Source organism: Copidosoma floridanum, unplaced genomic scaffold, assembly GCF_036245765.1.
Source record: "Copidosoma floridanum isolate Cflo_tuat_1 unplaced genomic scaffold, Cflo_Japanese_pri ptg000013l, whole genome shotgun sequence".
Lineage (NCBI taxonomy): Eukaryota > Metazoa > Arthropoda > Insecta > Hymenoptera > Encyrtidae > Copidosoma > Copidosoma floridanum.
The window spans coordinates 33765386-33789041 of record NW_028321890.1 but is presented as its reverse complement, the minus strand read 5'-3'; the positions used below and the strand labels follow the sequence as shown (position 1 = coordinate 33789041).

The following is a 23656-nucleotide window of genomic DNA, read 5'->3' as shown; positions in this document are numbered from 1 at the left end:
CATCGACACACGCGTCGTATCCAGTGAGCCTTATCGAGTCAAGCGAGGTAATACGCGGATCTATTTGAAGCGGGGGAGGAAAAATAATGCAGGATGTGAATGTATATATATATATACACGTATCTGACCCACTTATACTTCGACTCGGTGTTGCGAGGAAAATCCATGCTGGCAGGGCTTTCGAGGTCGGGTGGAAGGAAAAAAAAGACGGAGCTAAGAGCAAGAGGGGGAGAGAGAGAAGAGCTGACAGGGGCATAAGGACACTGGCACTGATCGTCCTTTTCCTCCTGCAGTGGTATACATTTATATATATATACGCCTTGCTTTTTTCGGAGCCGAGTTGGGACGGGGTGGATGCAAATTACATTAGGAGGGAAGGCCCGGGAGCTCTTGGTGATTCAGTTGCAAATGGGATCGATTATATATCGGCGCGCGAGCCGAATCCCGAGCGACCGGTGGATTAAAACGTTCGCCTTTTCTCCTTTGCTCCCCCTCCTCTCCTTTTAAATGCAGCTGGATACCCTTTGGAGGTCTTGCTTGACTCGGGAATACGATTTTTCTCCGCCATGCCTGGGCTTCTGTAAGGTACTTAAATCCCAAAAGTGATTGTACCGGGAAATTTGCGAAATTATGAAATAATTATTTTTCTTATAATTAAGGATACGTCAAATCTGTGCACACTATTCGTGTAACAAATTAATAAACTCATCCTATTTTATTTGATGCAAAACAGCAATTCACACCAAGGAAATTGCTGTTTTACCTGTACCATACACTTTAAAATCACGTCTGACCAAACTCGATTTGTACTACTTGCGATCGCTCGAGCCTCGCTCGAATTCCAAACCTGCGTGGTTTTTCAAACTCGTGGCTGCGAACGTGAACTCTTACTACAAAAAGAAAGAAAAACAACACCTTCCCTGGCCAAGGCATTGAAATTGGGTGCACCACAAAAAAAAAAAAAAAAAAAAATTAGCTTCCTGTGATTTGTCGTTTCTCCCCTATGGAGTACTTACGCCTCTGCAGCCTCGTCTGTTTTACTTTTTCTCCTCGTTCATCTTCGGCGTATCGCGTGGGTGTACCAACACACCCATACACACACACACACCCGTTATAAGGGGGGCATAAACATAAACTCGCGGGAGCATAGTATACGCGCATATAAACACCAGCGGGGTTTTTTCACGTGAGATACGCTGCTCTCTGCTTGCCTCCTCGTAATGGCCGTAATGTTGCTCGTGTACGCACCCGGTAATGGTCGCGGTGGCGGGGTGAACGAAAGCTTCGGAGAAATGCTCGCATTTACGAGACTCCGGGGTGCAGTTTTCCCACCATCCGGTCGATCCACGCCTTGCCGATCTCCAACTACCACGCGATTAGAAGAAAACCATCCAAAGGACCTCGACAGGGACGCTCGAGCTTAGATTTTACTGCTCCATGGAAGAAATGTAAAAATACAGTCCAGCAGAGTATAGTCCCATAAACCATCGATAGCCCGAGCTCGCTCTTTTTTTTTACCGATCTACAGTGCACAAAGCAGCAAGTATCGGATTTTAAATATTTACCACGTGCCCATTAGGGAAGCGCAAACAGCACCAGCTCAACGACAGATTGTGCAGCTTATCGCGAAAAAAAAAAAAAAATTAAAAGTCTTGTATCTGGAATCGTGAGGAGTAGCAGTGTACGTATACTATAGAAGATCAAGATTGACAAAATGATTCGCGTGTCATCGTCGAGGTAATGGGAGGTCCCCCCGGTACAGCCGAAAGCTTCTCCGGGGATACGTACGAGTATATATATACACTGCACAGAGGGGCGCGTGTGTATACGTGTGTTATCGCGAAACGAAGCGCGTGTACCAATTTACCGGCATAAACAACGAGCCGACGGGGGTAGGTATACCCCACAGCGGCTTGGAAACGAGGGGGAAGGCAGCGGCTATCGGTTATTGCTAATCGACGATCGTTCGTCCCTACTCGATTACACGCTAATCACTGGCGCGACCCACCATCGATTACCATTAGTCCCTCTATCCGCCACCCCCTCTCTGTACTCTGCCCCGTCTTGTATACGGTCACGCCTGTACACACGGGCGATGACATCGACGAGCTCCCTCGTCTCGCCGAAATAACACGCTGCAGCAGAAGGATCGAATAGTATAGAATATAATGTTGAGTCGGTGTTTATGAGATCACCTCCGTATTGCTTGTTAACAGCGCCTGCCGGCAAGTTGTTTATTCGATATATCTGCTTGTGAGTTGGTTGGGCTTATGATTTACATCGAGTTTATGTTGACCGGCTGATTCGTCTTTAATCCAAATAATGAACAAAGTGAATGATAAAACGTGACAAAAGGTTTTAATAATGAAAAATGCAAAATCAATGATGAATGTGTGTAACGTTTCATTGGAGCAAAATTTTATTAAATATGCAATTAGATTTGGTGCTCGCCATTTCTTTTGGATGTTTATTTTAAAGTGATTCGGGAAAAAATACACTTCATGGAGCACCAAATGAATAAACGATTGCTTTTAAGCCCCATTACGTGTACACCTGCCAAATGAAAATCTGATATCCGTGTTTTCGAAAAAAAAAAAAAAAAAACAATGAAAAAGTGATGGCGACGAGCAAGGGGCATTCATTATTCCTTGAGCGGCACGTAAAAGCTTGACGAAAATTCACGCGCAGCGGTATAAAGGATTACTTCGTTCGTTATGAATGATTTTTTACGAGGGACCTGCCACAAGTATATAAATATTCATCAAACATTAAAGTTGAATTATTTTTCAAATTGACAAATGATTTTTCCATCGCGAGGTGGGGTATGGAAGTCGTTCGTTCATTGGCTATTTATGGAGAATCCCTCGAATACAAGTAATCCTTTTTACCAGTGGTATAAATTATACTCGGTTGTCAAGGTATAGATTTTTTTCGTGCAATTTAAATTTAATTAAAAACCGGAAAATAATTGGCACAAAAAATGAGGAGGAAAAAAAAAACCCTATGCTTTTCATTGATTTAATATTTCTACGAGTACACCCTATTTCTCATTAATTCCCACTGCTCGCCAAATAAAGGAAAAGTTTTTTAAGCTTCGGCACTCGTGTGTCATACAGTAAACCACTCGAATTTCCAATCTAAGAAAAAAAAGTGCGTATATAGCTCGGAAAAAAGGTATAAATCAAGCGGGTGCTCCTCCTCCATTGAAAACCCGAAACTGTCGAGTGTCCCGGAGGACCCTCGTTTTCATCCCATCTCCAGATACTGACGTCGATGATGCTTGAAGTACAACATTTCACGATACGAGCGCAATTTTTCATTATCCTCATCTTCCCCTTGCAACATCAGCTGTCGAAAAGTATTTCGATGAACGTGCACGTACAGCAACCCACGAATCGAGCTGGAGCGATCAATCGGGTGATTCGCGACGGCAAGGACCACCAACGACGATGGGGGGGGGGGGGAGTTTTTTAAATTAGTAATCAAAGCGCGAGCGAGCGATCCGCAGGCGGTTGCATTAGCATTACCGAGTCCGCGGAACTATCGGAAAATTCGCGGAAGAGGTTGCTTGGCATCGGAGGGGCGGGCGAATGGGAAGTTTCGAGGAGTGTTATAACGCGATTAATATCGCGGGTGCTTATGCTCCGGGAGTGGAATCCCTCGGCTAGTGCCGAGTTGCGGAAAGTTCATCGGAAGGTGTTCAGCCAGCTGGAAGGGAATTGGATCGCGCGGTGGGTGTGCGTTTCACTGCAATTGGTATTTAGCGGTGCGTGTGCCTCACCCCCCCCCCTCCGCCACCCCTAGATCCATTTACTCAGCTGGCAGCTATGGAGTGCAAATGTACTTGGTGTTCCTCCCTCCCGCTCTCGACGCTGTCGCTTTACTTTTCGCGATACCTTACACAAACATTGTTTCAACTCACCATTTTTTTTTTTTTTCGTTTTCACGCACCACTACTGATTTTACTCGTATACGTTATGTTCTCGCCAAAACGAGCGTGGCGTCGATTAACGCGATTGGCAATTAGCTTTATTAAAAGTAAATAGTCCCACGAGCGAGAGTTAATTTCATTTTACGGAATTTTTGCGAGTCCATCCTCGAACGCTGCATATTATTAAAACTCCCATCGCCCGTACATGCCGCGTCCTCGAGTGCTGGAGTATCGCCAAACTCACCCTCCCCTTTCCCTCGACTCGTTCCATTCATTCCGGCGTGAGTGCCTCGAAAAATAACTTAATAAATATCCTTTCTCTCTCTTGTATTACCGAAATTGGCTCGTATACAACGCGTACCTCCCCCTCCATTTTTTTTTTTTTTTTTTTTTTTTTTTTTTTTCACCAAAAAGCAGCAACTCAGCGTGATACGCCACACCGCAGGCAACCACCGAAAATTACAAACCCCATCTCAGCTTCCTGGCGTTCGCAAAACAGCCTAATAAACGATAATATTGCACGGTGACAACGAAAAAAACAAAACAGGATACACGAGGGGTAGGGGCATCCTCGGCAATATTGCAGTCTCACGAGATGCGCGGGGCTCACGTCGCCTCGCAGGGGACTTCCGGCGCCACGTACATACGCGCAGGAGGGCGCGCGAAAACAATGGAGGAGCTCGGGCAGGTCATTATCTTCCAAAAGAGGAGGGAAGCGCAACTACAAGCTCCCCAGCCCGCGCTCGTCACAAAAACATGTTGTACCACCTGTATAACGATGGTTTTCAACCTTTCAAAAATAATACTGCAACGATTCGTTCCTCGGCGTCGCGGCACATGGGACCTTTGCCACCAGAATCACCCACATCGGTAAATAACGTCCTATGGATATCGGAGATAACAGCAGGAAACAGAAAGTATACCCGATCTCGGTTTCCCTTTGGATCCCGTTTTTATTTTTCAGCTTTCAGACCAGCGTACACGTACGCTATGATTTCTCTCTGCACCAGCGCTTAGCCCTTCGTCAGCAGTATAGAGAGAAAGAAGCAAGCGTTAACCAGTGGGGCTGTGAGTGCCGTACCCTAGCCTGCGTATGTTGCTAGACGATGGCAGATCGAGTGGGGTACCTTTGACACGATCCGATTCAACGAGGCTGTTATTTCATTCCGTTGTTTGGTCAAACGTCATTTAGGGACGATTTTAACAGCTGGTAGGAAAAAAAAAAAGAAATAGAAGAAGAAGAAGGGTTGGGGAAAGTAGGCGATGGGCGCATTACCAAGTACAGTTGTAGACTCGAGAGGTGGTGTCCGAAGTCAAACGCAAGCTCTCGAGGATGGAGTAAATAAATCGAGTCGGAGCTGCAGGCGTACCGAGGGCGCAGCCCATCTTTCTCCTTTGGGTCAATTATTCACTCGGTGCCCCGATATAGGTGAGCGCGCGAGGTGCCGCGGATGTATTTTTACACGTGAAGGATGAATTTTCCCCTCATTGGTGCGGGGCGACCAGGCTCGGCTCTCGTACGCCCTTGCACCGGCAGCCAAAGGCACAAGTTTCGTTTTGGAACAGTTGGCGCGTGAATTTCCGCGTGATTAATTTTCAATTTCAAACTTCGATCCTCCCCCTTTGAACCCCTTGGTGGATTATTGTTTGTTGGGCTGTTTTTCTACCCTCCACCGCGTGGGTCTTCTCAAATTTTACTTCATTTTTGCGGGCAGGGGCTTACAAGTGCGTGGTGCCATTGTTGGGGACAAAAAAAATAACAAATTCACGTGTCACTGGAGGTCCTACGAGACGAATTTTGCATTTTGCTCGAATAAATATTCCATCGCTGAAAAATCACTTCCTCCCCTCGAGCCCGTCCGCTTCGGCCTTGTTCTATAATGGATGGCATTTGAAGACGCGAATCTGCAAGTTTATAATTACACTTTTTGTTCTGATTTACCGGGCTCTGCCAACTTTTTTCGCTGGCTTAAATAGCGAGTATTTTTTTTTCTCCTCTCTCCGCTTGTCGCCGTTATAAAAGCTCGGAAATTTGTCATGATTTTGGTGTACCCTTCCCTCGGTACACACAATTATTTTTCCAACTCGCCATTCCTTCGATACCACCCGCACGATCCAACCGGTAGAAAAAAAAAAAAAAAAAAAACAATCCTCCCGTACACTCGATAGGTAACACTGCGCACAATGGCTAAACGCATTTTCACGACGTTGGTCCGTGTACACACGGAGGGAGGAAAAAAAAAGGAGAGGCCATTGAAACGATCATCTGCATTATTATGCCGTCTTTGCTATCTCTCTCTGTTTTCCTTCATACACGAGAAGAGAGAAAAAGATGATAGCCCTCCTCCTCCCTGTAGCCCGGCTCTGATCTGCTTAAAGGCTGCTCATACGTACGCTCGTACTACTGAAAACATTTGTTCCCCGACTTTACCTCGCAAAAGAGCTGTTCCCTCTTTTTTTTTTTTTTTTTTTTTTTTTTGCTCCTCGTAGTTGTGTCCACACATTCATATACTTTCCCTTCAACAAGATTCGGAGTATTATCCTCGTTGTTTATTTTTCGCACCAGTCCAGTCGCTGGAATTATTTTTTTTCCTTCCGAGCGCCAAAGCCTCGGCACGAAATAATCCCAAAGCTGTTTACGGTAAGCAGATCGAGTGAAACGGTCTATACTATTGAACGAGAGTATGAAACAAAATCGATGACCGTTGAACGATTTGCGGGTGAAAATACATTTTCTTTTTTTTTTTTTATTCCCGAAAAGAGAGAAAGAAAAAAAATGGAATTCCCGCATCGGCGAGCATCCATGGAGGTGGAGAGGGTGGAATAACCATTTTCTCGTGTACGCGGCCCAGGGGCACTCGGGCGCACTCGGTGTACATACGGTCTCCCCGTACCGGGCCAATCGAGAGAGAGAATAATAGTTTTCGGGGAAGAACGAAATTTTTCATGGGTAAAAATCGCGCTCGCGTCACATTATACTACATACGCCGGAAAATCACATCCCATTACTCTCTCGTTTTGTAAAAACCAGGGGCCCCCCTCCCAATAACGCAATTGGCCCTAATTTATCTCGGCGACGGTGTAATATTTACCTGCAGTCCGAGCGTATATGTAACGTGTGTACACGCAGTTGGCAAAAGTTTTGGGTACATACTAGTTTTAAGACGAAGCGGCCAAATGGATTTTAGATATACGTGTACGGGTCGGGTTCCACCGTTGGGGAATTTATTACACGCGATATCGCGAATACGGTGATGCAGGACCGACGTACCGACTGTACATGTATATATACCATACCGCATCGGGGGCGGTGGAGGGAATGTTTCCGAACTAAGGCAATAATGCCGCGCGGATAGTTTGCGAAACTCGTCCCTTTATGGTTGCCCTGTCCCTGTGTTTTTCCCGGGCAGATCACCACGAGGCTATAGTATACACTATAGTGCTCCGATCGGTCACGCGTGCAGTTTTATTGCGCTTGCTCGCACACACCGCGAGGTTTACTTGCCAACTGGCGCTTCTTCCACTGTATACCTGAACCAACGAATCCCTCGAATATTAATTTCTCTCTTCAATACAGCCACTTACAGGTTTTTTTTTATTGGGAAAGCATTTATTTTTTACACCCCGTGGCTCCCCGCTGGTTATTATTCCACGAAGGGCGATGGGGGGGCAGCGGCAAACTTTTTCAAATCAATACGTCGCTCTTGCTTTTTATTTGCACGTATATATATATATCCATCGGAACGTTGGTAGGGTAGCCAGGTATTGTGTACGGTTCGTATGACTGCGCGTCACGTTTTTCCATCGTTCCCGCTGCGCTGGCTCTCGAGTACGGGAGGGAGCCTTTTATCTTCCATCTCGGATTTCATTTTGGTGCCGCGGGGCGGGAAAAACCGATACTTTTTTAATGTTTATACAATAGAGCGACTCCCGACGCTCGACTCCTCTTTTGGCCTCTTTGTACATGTATATATTATTAGGTTTGCAAGAATCCAAGTTAAAAGTGGCGCGATGAAAAAAAGGACTGAATCTTTCGGGGGCGATGATGGCCAGGGTATTAAGCAGTGGGGGGGGGGGGAGAAATTTTCCGCAGTTTTAGCGTTTTCACGTTGCCATTGGTGCCCCGACCCACTTTGGCCAACGCGTTTATCAACGACCAGAGCTAAAAGTGGTGCATATAGCTAAGGGAATGAAATAAAGGGAGGAAGGAGGGAAAAATCCAAGAGCCATGTACACAATGACTCGGCGTTTATATATGGTTCTCGGGTAGATTTGGCGTCTCATTATTATTGACCCGCGGAGCGTTTCATCGGAGCAATGGCCAAACGGTAGGGAAGTTATTTTCACAGCCAGTGGTGTTTATTCATCGGCTGGAAAGAGGAAGGGAAAAGCGAAAATCAACAAGGGCTCGCATTTTTTATTTTCCAGGAGCTGGCGGCGTCGTACCGGGGGAAAAAAAAAATTAATTTCCCTTTTCACCCCCAACTGCACGGGTAGAAAATTTTCCGTCAGACCATTACGGCGAAACGACAATTTTACCCTTGCGTAATATAGCCCGTACACGCCACGGTGTACGCGTGCGACGACAGGGGTGAGTTTGGATCTCGCGTCGTTTGATGGAAATAAGGCTTTCGCGAAAGTCAGCGCGTCACTGCTGCCGTTGAAAGAAGGGAATGAAAAGGAAAAAAAAAGGATGGAAAAGTAGACGTCGCTCCTGGGAAATAAACGCCGGAAGACGAGCTCTCTCGTCGTGACTGCGGCGCCGTTGTCGCCGTTGTTGCGAGGAATCGGGAGAGGAAAGAAATTGAGGGAGTACAAATGGTCGGGAACGTCAAATTCATTTGCATCGGCTGTGGTGGACCGACTCGTCCGGCTGATGGGCTACTTTTTATTCGTTCGTCGCGTGTGCTCTCTCCCTTGCCAACCCTTTGCTTCCCTTAATTTAGACACGAGTGCCTAAAACGAGCTATCCTGTCCTTCCGAAGCATCCGCAGCTTCTTTGACACTCCGAGACTTTGACTTGCCCTCGGTTTGCTCCTGAAAACCATCGACTCGAGTGAAAATTTGTAGGAATAAAAAAAAGCCAGGCCATCGCGACTCACGTCGTCAGCCGTTCCAGCCGAGTCGGGGGTCCCGGGGGGCAGGGTGAACGCGGTCAGGAATTTCCGGCGATGGCGGGGAAAGTGACTGGCCACCGCTTCCTGGAAGAGCTCGGGTGCGCTGGCCATGATCCGCCGTCGGCGCGCCTCCTTCTCCTCGGCCTCGCGCTTCATCCGCAGCACCGGCTCCTGCCGTCGCTCCAGCTCCTCCTCGCGCAGGCCCTTCTTCGTCAGTATGGCTCGCTGCATGCGATCCAGCTCCCTGCCCACCCAACGCTCCCGTGACTCCTCCACCAGCTGCTTGTACGTCTTTTTCTACGCACGGAGGGGACGGCATTTTTTTTTTTTTTTTTTTTTTTCACTCGTCACGCATCGGTGGAACATTGTAGTATACCTTGGTCTTTGTCGCCCCGTCGGGTTTCTCCTCCACCGGCTCACGCTCCACCCCTGATTTTTCAGTGGTGCGCTGTTCTTCGGTCTCGGCCCGTTTCTCCTCCTCTTGCCGGGCAAATTTCAAGTCTTCCAGCTGCACTTACCCATCGGAGCGATAATTCCAGGAAGGGTGGGAAAAAAAGGAGCTTTGTCTCACCCGGCTGATTTCGTTGTCAGCGTAGCGGCGCATCCAGTCGAGGCTAGCGGGGTCCTCGAGCCTCGGTGCCACAAAGATCCGGAAAGCCCCGTTGTGGTCGCAGACGCCCACGCACCGGGAAGCCAGGGGCAGCTCGTGCGCGTGCACGCCCGTGACCGCGTTCCCGGACAGGCTCTTGGTAGCGCTGGGCTCGTGGACCTTGACCATCAGGTCCCAGATCTCGACGGTGCCGTCGTCGCGGCCCAACAACACCGCGCTCTTCCTGCCCCCGTCCCAGCAGCAGCTCGTGTACCTTGAGAGCGAACAAAAAATAAGGATGGGGTAAATGACTAGGGATTAGAGCAACACACCCAAATTCCGATTCCCTTTGGAAGATGGGCTCGTCAAAGTCGTCCCTCCAGATGGCGAACGAGCGACCACCCACGGTCAACACGAGGTCGTGCAGGTGGGGCGACCTCACCGCGTGGCTGACCGGGCCGTCGTGCGCATGCCGGAGCCAGAGCCACTTGGTGTTCTCTTTGTTGAGGGCCAAGCCCGTCGAGTACTCGAAGCCCTCCCAGGTGACGAGGCCGCACTCGCCCAAACCCGTCCCGACAAACACCGCGTCTACAATATGGACCCCGCACTGTCGAAAGGACACTCCAATCGGATGTACGGTCCGACAATTTTTTTTTGCTCACGCAGAGGGGACTGGTCATGGGGGTCCTTTTTCGCCAGTAGGTTGTAGCATCCGCGCTTGGTCACGTCGGTCGAGCGTGTAATCGGTTCCTTCTCGAAGCTCGGGTAGCGCAAGCTCAGCGCGCTCACGGGGACGTTGCGCTTCGTATCGGGGTTCGTCACGATTAGCACGTACGTGGGCTTGTAGGTACCGTCGAGGCGGTTGTACTCCGACACGGGCTGCTCGGGATCCCGTGGCTGCTTGGCCAGGTTTTTCTTCTTCTTACCCTTGGGTTCGTCCTCGTCCTCCGGGGGCAAACTGGTAGCGCGCACGGGACGGCGGAGCTTTTTTTTTTTTCACTTTCAATTTTGGAGGGGGTGACTTACGTCAAGTCCCAAAAAGCAATGGTGCCCTCGTTGCTCGAGGTAACGAGCTGTTGGCTCAGGTCGGCCTCCGCGGTGTCCGCTGGTAGATCCTGGACCATGCCTCTGTCGTTGATCTTCCGGTACGGTGACAGCCACTCGATCTTTGTGACTCTATCCGTATGGCTGTCCCTCGAGCTGGACGTTGCCGCTTGCCTCACGACCAACGCGTCGCGTCGCTCCTGCATTTACGTCAATTTTTTTTTTTTTTTTTCTTATTTTCATTTTTAAGGTTTCATTACCAGGAAGTGGGCCTTCATCTGGACTTCGGTTCGCACGATCGGCCGCTCCGCTTCCTCGATCTTACCGGCTATGTCCCAGATGACTACCTACGTTTTTTATTGCCAGTTAAATTTCACTCCCCCCCCCAAGGCTCGAATTGTCTTTGGTTTTATCGATGATTTTAATGATTCGACACTAATAAATCCTTTACCAGACCGTTGTCGCAACCACCGATGACGATGTTGCTGTTGCGAGGACAAAACGAGACGGACGTTATGAGCGCCTTTGCCTCGAGAACGAGTTTCGGCTTGAGGGAGTCGTCGAACGACCAGACGAGTACTTGATTGTCGCTCAAAGTACACTCCTGAAAAGGATTTTTTTTTTTTTTTTTTTTTCAAAGTGCCCATATTCGAGCAAGCACTGCAAGTACACGCAATGGAACCTTTTTACGCGACTTGCCCTCGACGATTTTCGGCGTGTAGACCGCGGCCATGACTCCCGTCCACTATCGAGATTCACAATGTAGGGATGGAGAAGAGCAAGATGTAATAATACATAGGAAGTACGAGTCGAGGACCACCTGGGGATGCCAGCTGAGGTCGCCAATCACCCGGTCCCGGCACAAGTTGCCCTCGTAGTAGATCTGCCGCTCCTCGTAGATGACCAGCGTCCTCGTCACCTTTGCTTCCGATCGCTCCGCCAGCTCGGCGTAGTCGCTCTTGTACACGTCCCACGTCGCGTTGGCGTGCACCTCCAATAATTCCTTTAGATACTGTTTTTTTCCTTTGTTTCCCAATACGTGTATAAAATAGGCACCTCGTAGCACATATTCTCGATCTTGGCTTTGATGAACTTCTCGAGCTCCTTGCGTATCTTCTTGTCGTTGGGGTCGACCATAGGTGCCCCGGACTCCTGGTCGAGGGTGCACTGGCTCCACGCGTTGACCCGCACGGCCGTCTCGGTTTGCGCGTCGTTAGTTTTTATCCTCGGCACCGCCCTCGAGCCCCTGTCCACGAGTATCTTTTCGACGTTGGCAAAGATCTCGCGGTGCGGCACCACCTCCACGTAACCATCGCGCCGATCTTCGCTCCTCACGCTGACCAGATGGGTGGGCAGCTTCAGCTGCTCCACTTTCGTTTTCATCTGCGCACAATTTTCCCCTTTTTTTTTTTTCCTCTTCACAAGGTAAAAAAAAAAACCCGCCATGTCACAGGGGGGTCGTCGGGGGCAATATGGGAATTATAATCACGGGCCACCGGGAAGGGGGAGTAATAAAAGTGACCGAGCGCCCCGTATCCCCCGGTGTCGCGAAATTTACGGCTCAGCCGCGGCTCCGCGAAATTTATCGCATCGGCCGGAAATTGAATTAAGCCGAGCGTCTTCTTTGCCCCCTCTTTTCGGAATAGAGGAGGGGAAGGGGGAGGGCAATTTACATGCGAGCACCTTTGGGCTTTATTTTAACTACCGATCGAGCAAACGGAAGGGAGGAAGAAAAAAAAATGGCCCCACCTCAATATCGAAGAAGGGCCGAGTTGGCTTGACGATAGCATCGTCGACCACGGCAGCGCTGCCCCACTCGATCCAACTTCGGGGTTCCTTGAACACTGCGGCGCGCACCCATTCCTGCTGCTCGCGCCTCAACTCGTCTATACGGCGCTCGACCTCCTCGCGGCTCCGTTCCGTCAGGCATATGTAAAATTGTCCCTCGTTGGGATCGATTGTGGGCGCGTAGCCCACCAGCACCTCCGGGGCACGGTAGCGCTCGATTTCCGGCTTGACCGGCAAAAAGTCGCTGCTCTTGGGATGCAGCTCGAGGTTGTCCTCGATTATCTGCCGGCGCACGTACACCCACGGGTACTCGGTCGTCACGTTCTCGTCTATCACGCAGCCGATGATCTTTTGCGTGAGAGGTGACAGGCTCAGCCGAGCCACCCCCGGGACACCCTACATAGCCGAGGAGAGGTGTTTGCGCTGTGTATATTGGAAGGGGGTGGAGCGGGAAAAATTCAAGACCAACCATGGAATCGAAGTAGCGGTCCTCCCATCCTTGGTCCTCCGGTAGATCGGAGCCAGTGGTGCTCGACAGCATGGCGTAAGAGGTCGAGGTAGAGTTGTCGGTCTGCCGTAGCTGGCTGCTCGTGCCCGATGCTGATGCGTTATCATCATCATCATTGTCGGAGCACACGTGGAAAATTGGGGGATGGGGTTCTGTGTTCTCTCACCTTCGTGTCCATCGCACCAGGAGCCGTAGTACACATCGTCGTCGATTCCCTTGCCAATGTAGTAATCTTCATCGTCGGCAGGGCGCGACTCCTTGGTTTCGATGTGATCCTCCGAGTTACCGTGGCTCATGTTCTTTAAATGATCTCTTTATTCTATTCTTTAGGTGGCCACGCGGCTTTTTAACCTCAAAAACAACGATATTCGCTATTTGCAGCAGCTGCAATGGTTGTTCGGTTATAGGTTACTTTCCCCGCAAGCTCTGCTCTTCCTTTTCTTTTATTTTATTTTTTTGGCAAAGTAAGATGGATTATCATCAGCAATTAAGACTGTTGTTTTTTTACACCTCAGTACAGAGATATTTATATACCCACTCGTGTGTACACTTACGGCTCGATTCAACTTCTTCGCCCACCACTGACACGTATCATTGCGAATATCATTATTTCATTGCCCAGAAATCTTGAGTGGCTTTTCCAAAGAATTAAAAATACACTAGTTTACGTTTACCTGATCATTAACTATTAGAAAAGACAAAATCGATGAATGGTCATGCAAAAAAACGACCTATATTCAATAAGATTTATCATCGCGCGCTGCACTGACAAAACAGCTCGACGTCCGAGTATAAAATTTACATCCATAGAGTTTGCTCGCAACCGACTGATCATCGGCGTAAAATTCACTTTTCAGCTACTTGCTCGAATCTGCGACGTGAAAAAAAGAAAGAAAAAAAAAAAAACAAAAAAAAAGGAATCCAGCTCCACGTTTGAACTTGGGGACACACCATTAAAAAAAGCTAGCTAAATATTATTTTCCGTGTAGACAACAAAATAAATAAAACGTAGGTATGCATGCTCACGCGATACAAGCCCAGTTTTGAGCTAATTACGCCGTAAGATAAAAAAAAAAAAAAAAAAAAAAAAAAAAAAGGTCAAGAAACAGAGGGGATGGAGATGGGTCAAAAGAGGAAACAGGAAGGAGAGGGATAAAGATAAACAGCCAACTCTCCCGGACGCTTGCATATACACATATACATACAAGTACACGTCATAGAAGGAGAAAAGCTGCGAAATCGTATCCCGAAAACTAATTTCAGCCACTACCGCTGCCTAACGTATATGTATAGGTACACACACTCACGGTCCGCTCTGCTTTTATCTTTTTCTCTCGAGAGTCGAGCTCAAAAGCCGACCGGCGTGCACGAGAGAGATAAAATCATCCTCAAAGAACTGGGGCAGGTTGTACACCCGTACCCCTCGAGGGAGCCCCTTTTGACAACTGTAGCTGACGAATGGGGGAGGTTCGTTATATAATCAGCGAAAAGTTTCGCACGCCTTAAGAAAAATTTCGTATACTCAATAGTCGGGGATGACAGCGGTTTTATTGATACCATGTTATACACACGTCCCTCGTTTGTATTCACGTGCCCCCCTCCATCCTCCATTTTTCAGGTAAATTGGTCTGTTATTATACATATAATACATGCATGTGTGAGTATACACGGAGGGCAAGCGGGAGGGGTTGGGCGAGAGGGGGGACGCGATTAAAAATAAGTAGCTCATTTTGATGGATTGCGCGGACCGAGACGTGAAATTTACTCGGTTGGGTGGAACAGGCTGGTATCGATTTTTGTTTAATTGCCACCCCTTCCCTCGAACCCGAGTCATTTGCTTTTTGCATGGTTTTACAGTAAATACAGCGGTTACTATTGTTAGCGTTACAAGGAGATGAAATGGAACTGCCGTGATTAGTTTTTTTTTTTTTTTTTTTTCTTCCGAACCATTTGGGAGAAACAGGGAAATGTTACTGAATACTAAGGTGGACTGAATCAGGTCACCGAGGATACCCTCACTGGTTATTTAACATTCACTCGTCTAAAAGAAAAAAAAGTGAATATACCTGGGACTGACTTTTCAGGCCCAATAACCAAATGTAATCGATACGCGCAAAGAGACTTGTTTTTTTCCCTCGCGGAGCTCTCGTCGCGAACATTGTCCTATTGCCCAGCGCATGCTAAGAGAAAAAACGCGAAACAAAGAGCCGCAGACAGAGAGTAGGCGCGTGTATATATACAATAGAACCTGCATAATGTCTCGCTTGGGTTATAACGGCACGTTCGCGGAAACGATATTACGTCACCCCTCCCGGGCTGCAGCGTGCAATCCACCTCCTTTTCTTCCACACGTACACGCCCGCAAAAGGCACGAGGTGGCGTTTCACTCCTCTCTCGCGGCTTACTCCTTTTCTTTTCCACCCTCCCCGACTTTTCCTCTCTCTTTTTTTTTTTTCGTGCGAACGCACATGAAAGGCCCTGACCCCAAAATGCACCCCCGACTCGGGATTTTTTAATTGAGTTTGCCCCCGATTTCGAATAGCAGTCGAGGCTAATGAATTTTCACTTGTTTGCCGCTATTTCCTGCCTACAGCTTTACACGTGCAGCTACAGCTTTGGGGGGGTGGAAAGGGGTATAGCCCTAATTTCATGGTTGTAAAAGTACAACGCGCCAACCACGTCCAAAAAGGAAGGGAGCGGGGCTTTTTGTCAGTTTTGGTGTAACGAATGAAAAATGGAAACGTCGATTGCGACATATAACGACGCAAAAACAAGCCCTACGTGTATCTACAGTATACGTAAATTCGCCAACTGTATAGCGGTTGGGGGGTAAAAAGGGATCGGCAATCTGATTCGGATCGTTTGTAATTTCGGGGCTCGTCCGCATAATGCGCAATAATTTCGCCGGTAGCAGCACTGGCCCGTTGTAAATACACGCGCGCGAGTTTCCCATCCTCCTCGAGCTAATCGCATGCGAGTACAATTGCGTATACGGGAGGGCAAAATCACGCGATAACGCCCCATGGGCGGCGTAAACCATCGGCGCGCGAATTTTCCACGAGCAAACATTTGGGACCGCATAGGCAACGCGCGATGGACCCTCGGCGCGAAATCATTGTTGCCGAGAATTTGCCAGTGATGTGATTTTTGGACCGGACGCTGTTTACGTTGCAAAGAGCGGTGATTTGGTGTACAGTCGACGGGAAAGTGCACCGGTGATGGGGGTGAAAAAAAAAAAAAAAAAAATACTGGGCTCTGGCAAATCCCGAGTATATACGGGAATACTCGAGTTTTGTGCGTGCCCGCGCTTAAATTTTCGGACGAGTCTCGTTCAAACAGAGGATCTTTGCCGCCTCCTGCTTTTCCCAAAAGTATTTCCACCCGCTCGGAGGAATCGCGTCCGCAAAAGGGCTTGCGTGGCTCCGCCTTGAACTTTGAGTTTGAATTTCGTCGGCCGAAAGAGAGCTCAGCTGAAAAATTCCCCGCGCCACACTTCAAACTCCATTTTAAACACGCGCGGCCGCGCTCGTACAAAGTTATGAGGAATTTCAATTTGCAAGCTCGCAGCCGCAAGCTCTCTCTCCTTTTTTTTTTTTTTTTTTTTTTTTTTCGGATATCTGGTGAAAATAGGGGCAAACGCGGTATACGAAAAGTGGTGGCAAAATAGCGAGAGCTCTGCAGCTGAATCGCCGAGAATACCGTAAACAAACCATCAGCGCTGCTTTTCATACCAATCTTCTTTCCGCACATTTGGCCACTTTTCTAATAAGAAGCAACAAGAGTCTCTATACCCCTGTGTTTTTGTGTTTAGCGTTGGCTATAGCAAGCAAATAGTAGTATCTGCGAGAAGCAAAGAACATACTAACGTAGAGAGAGAGGGATAACTGCGTTGTCACGGTTGACGGGAGGCTTGAAAGCCCACGCTCACGCCACCGCTGTTGGACAATTTTAGCAAAGAGCACCAACACTACTTTTTTTTCCAAGAGCTACGCCCGAGTATAATTTTTATGACATTGCCACCCACGATTTTATACGCTAGCCACTGCTGATCCGTACGTATATACACGTGACCATACATAGTATATATATTAGAGCTCATATCCCGTATCATTTTTCTCGGTAAAAGTGGCCATAAATAACATAGTTACGCCCAAGTGAAGTTATATAAGCTGTAAAATATTTACTCTCGCTCCTTTTCTTCGATTTTAATTTATTGGGAAGGAAAAATAATATGTGTATCCCTCGCCTCTCTCATCGCTTTTTTTTTTTTTTTTTTTTTTTCAATCGGGAGCGCACGTATATAAATACGTAACCCACAAGCGTCGACCTTTGCGATAAAAGTACCGTAATATCGGTACCGTATATGACGTAGGGAAAAATTGTACTTCCAATTACGGCCAATGCATCATATTGACCCTCACATATAGAGCAAAAGTCGATTGTGATCGTTATTATTATTATTATTATTATTATTATTATTATTATTATTATTTTCATAAGTCTCTTTCTAGTTCTACGTTAATGTGTCACAACAAACAACACGTAGGTCAGGCCTACCGATCCACGGATGCCTAGTTAATACCGATTTCCGAACTCTGAAATAACTAGACCAATTAGCACTCGCGTCTCACCCCTTTGATTTGTCTTCCCGTCGTATACGTATGTACCACCGAACTTTGCCACTGTATACCTCGCAAACACATACGCGTATTGTTGCAGATTCCACAAAGTACCTTCCCCACATGTATATAATACACACAGATGTATGGTTGTACATGCATAATATATGTACACCCGCATCGAGCTCGTTCGCGCGGCCAAAGATTTATCGCTCGACCGCGCTTCCTTTCCCTTTTGCTGTGTTGCGTTGTTTCGAAAGTTTCGAGGACATCCGCCATAGCAGCAGCTGGTTATTCATCCGATTTCCAGGCTCGATTGAAATTAACTGTCGTGTTATACTTGATATAGATTTATTTTTTGATCGGTTGAAACGTGATTTTTTAACAGCTAAGCTAACTTTTATTCGATAGTATGTATCCACAAGTTAAGAAAATCACGAGAAAAAAAAACATCATAAGATCACGAGTACGTACATGTACGTTTGATTAGCGGAAAAAAAGTACGTATATACAGTACACCGTGACATGTCCATTGTACCCAAAAGAAAATATAGGTCGATGATCTAACGTCGCCTGTAATAAAAGACCATATATAGCCCTGCTGCAGTGCACTCCGATCGAGTTAATAAGAGAGACAGTCGGAGACGCGCGCACGAGAAGAGAAGAATAGAGGGGAAAAAAAAAAAGAAAAAAAAAATGGGGGACTACGGGGCGTGTATAGGTACAACGGTACACATATATAGAGGTGGGGTGCTCGGGGCAAGTCTGTGATTAGAGGGCCGCTCCCCTGGATGTAGCTGGTAATTATCAATTATTCCAAGTGCAGGCCCTCTCGGCGCGACTGCGCGGTGCATTCCCATCCCCCCAGACTATCTGCCATGTACGACGTTTATACGTGCGCATTGGTGAAACTCCACACGATGACGTTGTGCATTATATTTTATACTCACTTACGGCACGAGGGATATCGATAATATCGGTAATCGTTGTTATTTCCGCGAGTGGAAAAACAAAGGACACGTATCAGAGACAGGGGGGGGGTGAGGGGAGGGATATCGGTTACCAAAGAGTGCAAGCATGTGGTAAAACAGTGGCTTTGAGAAGGAAGCATCCCTTGAACAGTTTCACGGAATCAGAGAGGGGGGGAGAGAGAGTAGGTAGTCGGGCGAGCTGTCCTATATTAACGGGCACGATTACCTTTTCAACGCCAGAACGGAAAGGAAAGTTTTCATCGAAGAGGATAGTGGTACTTACACCCGTTGGCCCGAAAATTTGAGGTGGGTAATTACACGAACGAGCGAATGGATTCTCCAAGGAGAGGGAAGAAAGAAGCTCCGAGCGGATCAGAGGGGAACAAAGGGGGAAAAACTTTTCCGTTTGAATCTGATTCCAACGGCTGTATCCCTTCCGCTCCTATATTATGAACGCGGGGGGTGTCCGAGTTATCGAAAAGAAAAAAACCGCCCGGGAAACCCCCCCCCCCCGAACTTTGAAATTTCGTTCAGCTGGGCCGTACATTGCAGGGAACCATCGGATGCTATCTGCAAGGAGATACCGGCTATCGCATCGCCGTACCAAGTATATATTTAATACCATACCGGCGCGTGTTCAGATTACACCTGATGCTTTGACATATACCGGCTGATTTTCCTTTCCCGTTGTACAGGGACTCGTGTACGGCAGCTTCGATGATTGGATGCTCCGGCGAGCTAATTGAGCGACGTGAGCCGGTGCACCCTCTTTCTTCCCTCTCGTTCCACACACGTAGGTATACATTGGCATATACAAGCTGCCGGTGTACCTGTGCACACACACGCGCGCGCGCTCTCGTTCGATTGGGTTTGATGAGGCACGTATAGCGCATATGCCCGCCGATGCGTAAAGTCCTGGTTACGGTACACGTGTGTGTATATACGTATATACGCGTACGAGGATCCTTTCGAGGATTCTCATCGCCTGAACTGTTGCGTGTATACCTTGTACGAGTCCTCTCGCCAATCTGCCCGAGCGAGGATTCCGTAAGTAGTTTGCGCTTTTGCTTCCTCTCCCGTACATACCTTTGGCTGGTTTTGGGTGTATATTGGCGCCTGTTGTGCCCCAGAGTCAATGAATTCCGGCTTGCCCGCAAAACCATTGTACAGAGGAAGCGTCGGCATATCCCTCTTTCGAGCTGTAAATGACGATGCTTGGAGCGCGTGCAAGAGTTAAACGATGAGCGATATTCCAGAGTATTGAGCAAAAGTAGCCGAGCCCTTGGTGGAGGACAACCACTTCGAGGGGGTTCACGGGTGTATACACATATATACATACGACACTCGCGCGAAAAGGAAATTGAATGTACCGGCCCCCGTTCCTTTTCGAGGGTGAAAATGTAAAACGGAAATATGCCGGGCTGTATCGTAAAGTATGTATATACACGCTCGCCCAGCCCCACCCTTTCTCTCTCTCTCTCTCGACTGCGGGACTCGCTTGGATCATTTAAGTTGGCATATTACAACTATCTGTTTGAGCAAAATAGGAGTACGTAAGCAGTTATCTAGCGCAAAACAGCAAATTATATAGCTCTTCGTTTTCGTTGTCCTTTTGTCCGATACTCATGATTTGTATTGTCACTATCCCTGCGTCGTGAAGTTATAACTTTGTAAACTAAGATGTATATTGTAGCGATACCATACACTTAAGAGTTCATAATGCTTTGTATTGCTGATGTAAATATTGTAAATGCTGTTAATGATGGCGTTCTTGCGATTTCTTGTGATTTAGATTTAAATTTAATGTTTACTATTAATAATTATACGATGTATGCCATGTAAACTTGCTTTTGCCATACGGGTGTCTACCACCCTTGGCATGAATAAATCCTGTTAAATTCAAATTCTCTCGAATACATTTTTTACGGCCCAACTTTATCGAGCGCTGTAAATTTTACCTTACTTTTCTCCTCTCGCGAAATTACGGCTCCCCCGTCTCAAGCAAGGGCACTTGTTTTCCGAGGACCGAATGTGTATATATATGCATTCACCGTTTCCTTGGACAATCCGGGGCCTCGCGATGTTTATGCTCATCGTTATTCGCGAGCAATCATGGGGGCTGCGCTCGTGTGTATGTATATATAAGATGCGAACATCAGCGCCAGTATATATACATGTATATGTACGCTTCGAGGGTACAACGGACGGGTGCGGGGGATTTATTAAGCCGACGAGCTTAGCGGGGTCGCGTGGCTGGATTTATGGGGTTAATTAATCCGGGACGCCTTGGAGCGCTCGTTCTTTTTTTTTTTTTTTTTTTCTTTCTCCCCAATTAATTTTTCGTCTCCATTGGTTGTTGCTCTTTTTTTTTTTTTTTTTTTGCCTTTTCTCTCCCTTTCTTAGCCTTTTCCGTCTCTCGAGTGGACACCGTAGTCTACATGACGTTTCTCGCTCGTCACGCACCCCCCGGTTGCCAAAAAGGCCAATCGCGGAGTATCAGCAAAGTGAAACATCAAAAGAGCGAGAGCTAAGGGGGAAAAAACAAACAAAAAAAAAAAAAAAAAAAAAAAATATATAAAGAAAATTCGCGTAACAATGTTCTTGGCGTCGAGAAAGGGGTGCAATTAACGCCCCTGTAATCATCGGTGCAGGCGACGCACTCTGTCCGCGCCCTTTTATCTTCGGCAGCGACACCCCGGCAGCGTCGCTTCGTTATACCGGCAGCCTCGTTAACTCCGGCGAGGGAGTATATACACGTTGTAGGCGACGGTAAGCCGACACTTTCTTCGCTCCAACGGAGCTTGCCCGCGGAAATCAATTTCTCAGAATCAGCCACCCCCTCCCGTCCCTCTTGCTCTTCTGTCTTGTACTCGTCGCCTTTGAAAGACGAGATTCTTTTTTTTTCCACGCCGGCAACTTCTTTCCCTTCGAAACCCTCGACTATATTGCGTGCAAAAAACAAAAGGAAACTAAAAAAAAAAAAAAAAACGCATTAAAACTATACGCGAGGTATTTTCCGTACACGCGAGCCGGTGTAATATATCGTAGACAGAGGCGTGGGAAAAGGGAATAAAACGGCTCGTCGGATCGATCAAACAAACAATCAATCGAGAGCTCTTGTTTTTTCCCCACGAAGCCCCTTGAAGCCCTTATACACTATGTTTTCATTCGCAGCGGAAAAATATAACGAACGCCCGCGTCTGCCGATTCGCACGGGCGTTAATCCTCTATCTCTCTCTCTCTCTCCCGCTGCGGAACTTTGATTCGCCGACACGAAAATTTCAAGTCGACGAAAGAGAGCCATTTGCATTGCTGATGCAGCAGTCGTACTATATAGACGCAAGTCGCGGGTGAAGCGAGGGGGATGAAAAGTTTTAATTTTATACTTTGAAACACCGTCTCGCGAAAGGAGTTGGGGAGGGGCGAGAGAAGGACTCCCTTCTTTCGCGGACCGTTCGGGTTAAGTCTTGCGATTTCAAACTGAAATGCACCCGCCGGTCGATGATGTTACATTTCTCCCTCCGATGGACCGGTAAACCATATAGGCACAAACACGAAATCTCCTTCTTGTACGGAAAATGGCACTGCACGCATTGTACATCGCGGATTCGTTGGACTTGTTGAATAATTTTGCACGGGAAAGATAAAGGGACGTATTAGTATATTTTGGCAATCACGACGAGAATGGCTTCAGACTCCCGATGGATCCAATATACATACCTGTGGATACATATGTCGTTCGAGGGAAGGGGGCAAAGAGCTGCCTGTCCGCCCGCGGCGACGCTCGATATTGTGCACCTCGACCGATAGACGAGATATCGAGTTTACGATCGATTAACGGATGGGAGATTGAGCCCTCGGTGCTGCGTGCACTTGCACAGAGGGATATTTTGGAGCGGCGAAGGGCAGGAGATGGAGGGGGAGAGGAGGGCAAAGTCACGGCGAAGCTCATCTTGTTCGGCTGGATGATAACATAGGACAAAGAGGCACCTGGCGGAAGGCACCCCCCCGTTGATCGTTAACACTACAAGTAAACGATTTTTAAGACAATTAAAGTTACATTTTGAAATACGTTGTGTCGCATACGCAACGAAAATCTTCGGCTTGCTTCTCCAAGATGCTCCTAAGAGAACACGAAGAAAAAAAAAAAAAAAAAAAAAAAGTATGACGTTCCACATGCCCCCTTTGCTCCCCTAAATCGTGTAACAGCTCCCCTAATCGAGTCAAGATTTCGCAGCAGCTTGAACAGGTACACGTTACATACATGAGTCGTTGGTGCCGTCTATAGTTCAAGTCCAACGAGACAATGTCTCTCGGTTGGTCGCGCCCGCGCTCTAAAGGTACACCATACGTATATACATACATATATATATATCACTGCGTGTACCGCATTTGCAGCCTTGTTCGGTTCCCCGGAAGATTGGCACATGCCGTTCGTTACGCGTCGACGTGTATATACACATATACCTACATATGTATATATTATACTATCAACCACCAGTGCAGAGCCACAACACGCGAACAGAACTGCCGATGCTGTGCAGAAAGAGAGAGAGAGAGAGCGTGGATCAGAGGGGGTTTGGAGGCTTGTAGCCTTTGCATTATGTGCGGTAGAAGGGAACGTATACGTATACGCAACCCTTTATCAGATACATCGTATAGAGTTCCCACGCGCGATGGTGTTATGCGTGTATTGAGGGTAGAGTTGACGTCGCTACGTATATCGTTACCACGGGCTGTTTGCCGTATGAAGCTATACCATGCGCCTCATACCGACGACGGCGGATGGATGAGCTCTTACCGATACCTCTCTGTCTGTTAATTAATCATCGATCCTGTAACGCGGTGTGCGAACACCCGACGTAAGTAACCTACGTAGCGATAAACCCTTCCACCGCCAAAAGCCGGATAATGAGACTTCTGTGCGAAGCTCTTACAATTATGTCCTTTTGTTCGAATCATATGTATGTATATTGTATATCTCTTGTGCATGCAGTTTGAACAATACCGATACCTGTACATCCTGGTACGAGTTGTTAGTTTAATGTGAAATCAGGCTTCAGGAGCTCCGTGGGCGTGATTTTTTTTC

General features: G+C 47.5%; 1 pseudogene; it reads right to left on the bottom strand.

Moving 5' to 3' along the window:
* Nucleotides 1–8887: 8887 nt before the first annotated feature.
* On the bottom strand, nucleotides 8888–13273 carry LOC106646725 (dynein axonemal intermediate chain 3-like; annotated as a pseudogene).
* Between the last annotated feature and the right edge of the window lie 10383 nt (nucleotides 13274–23656).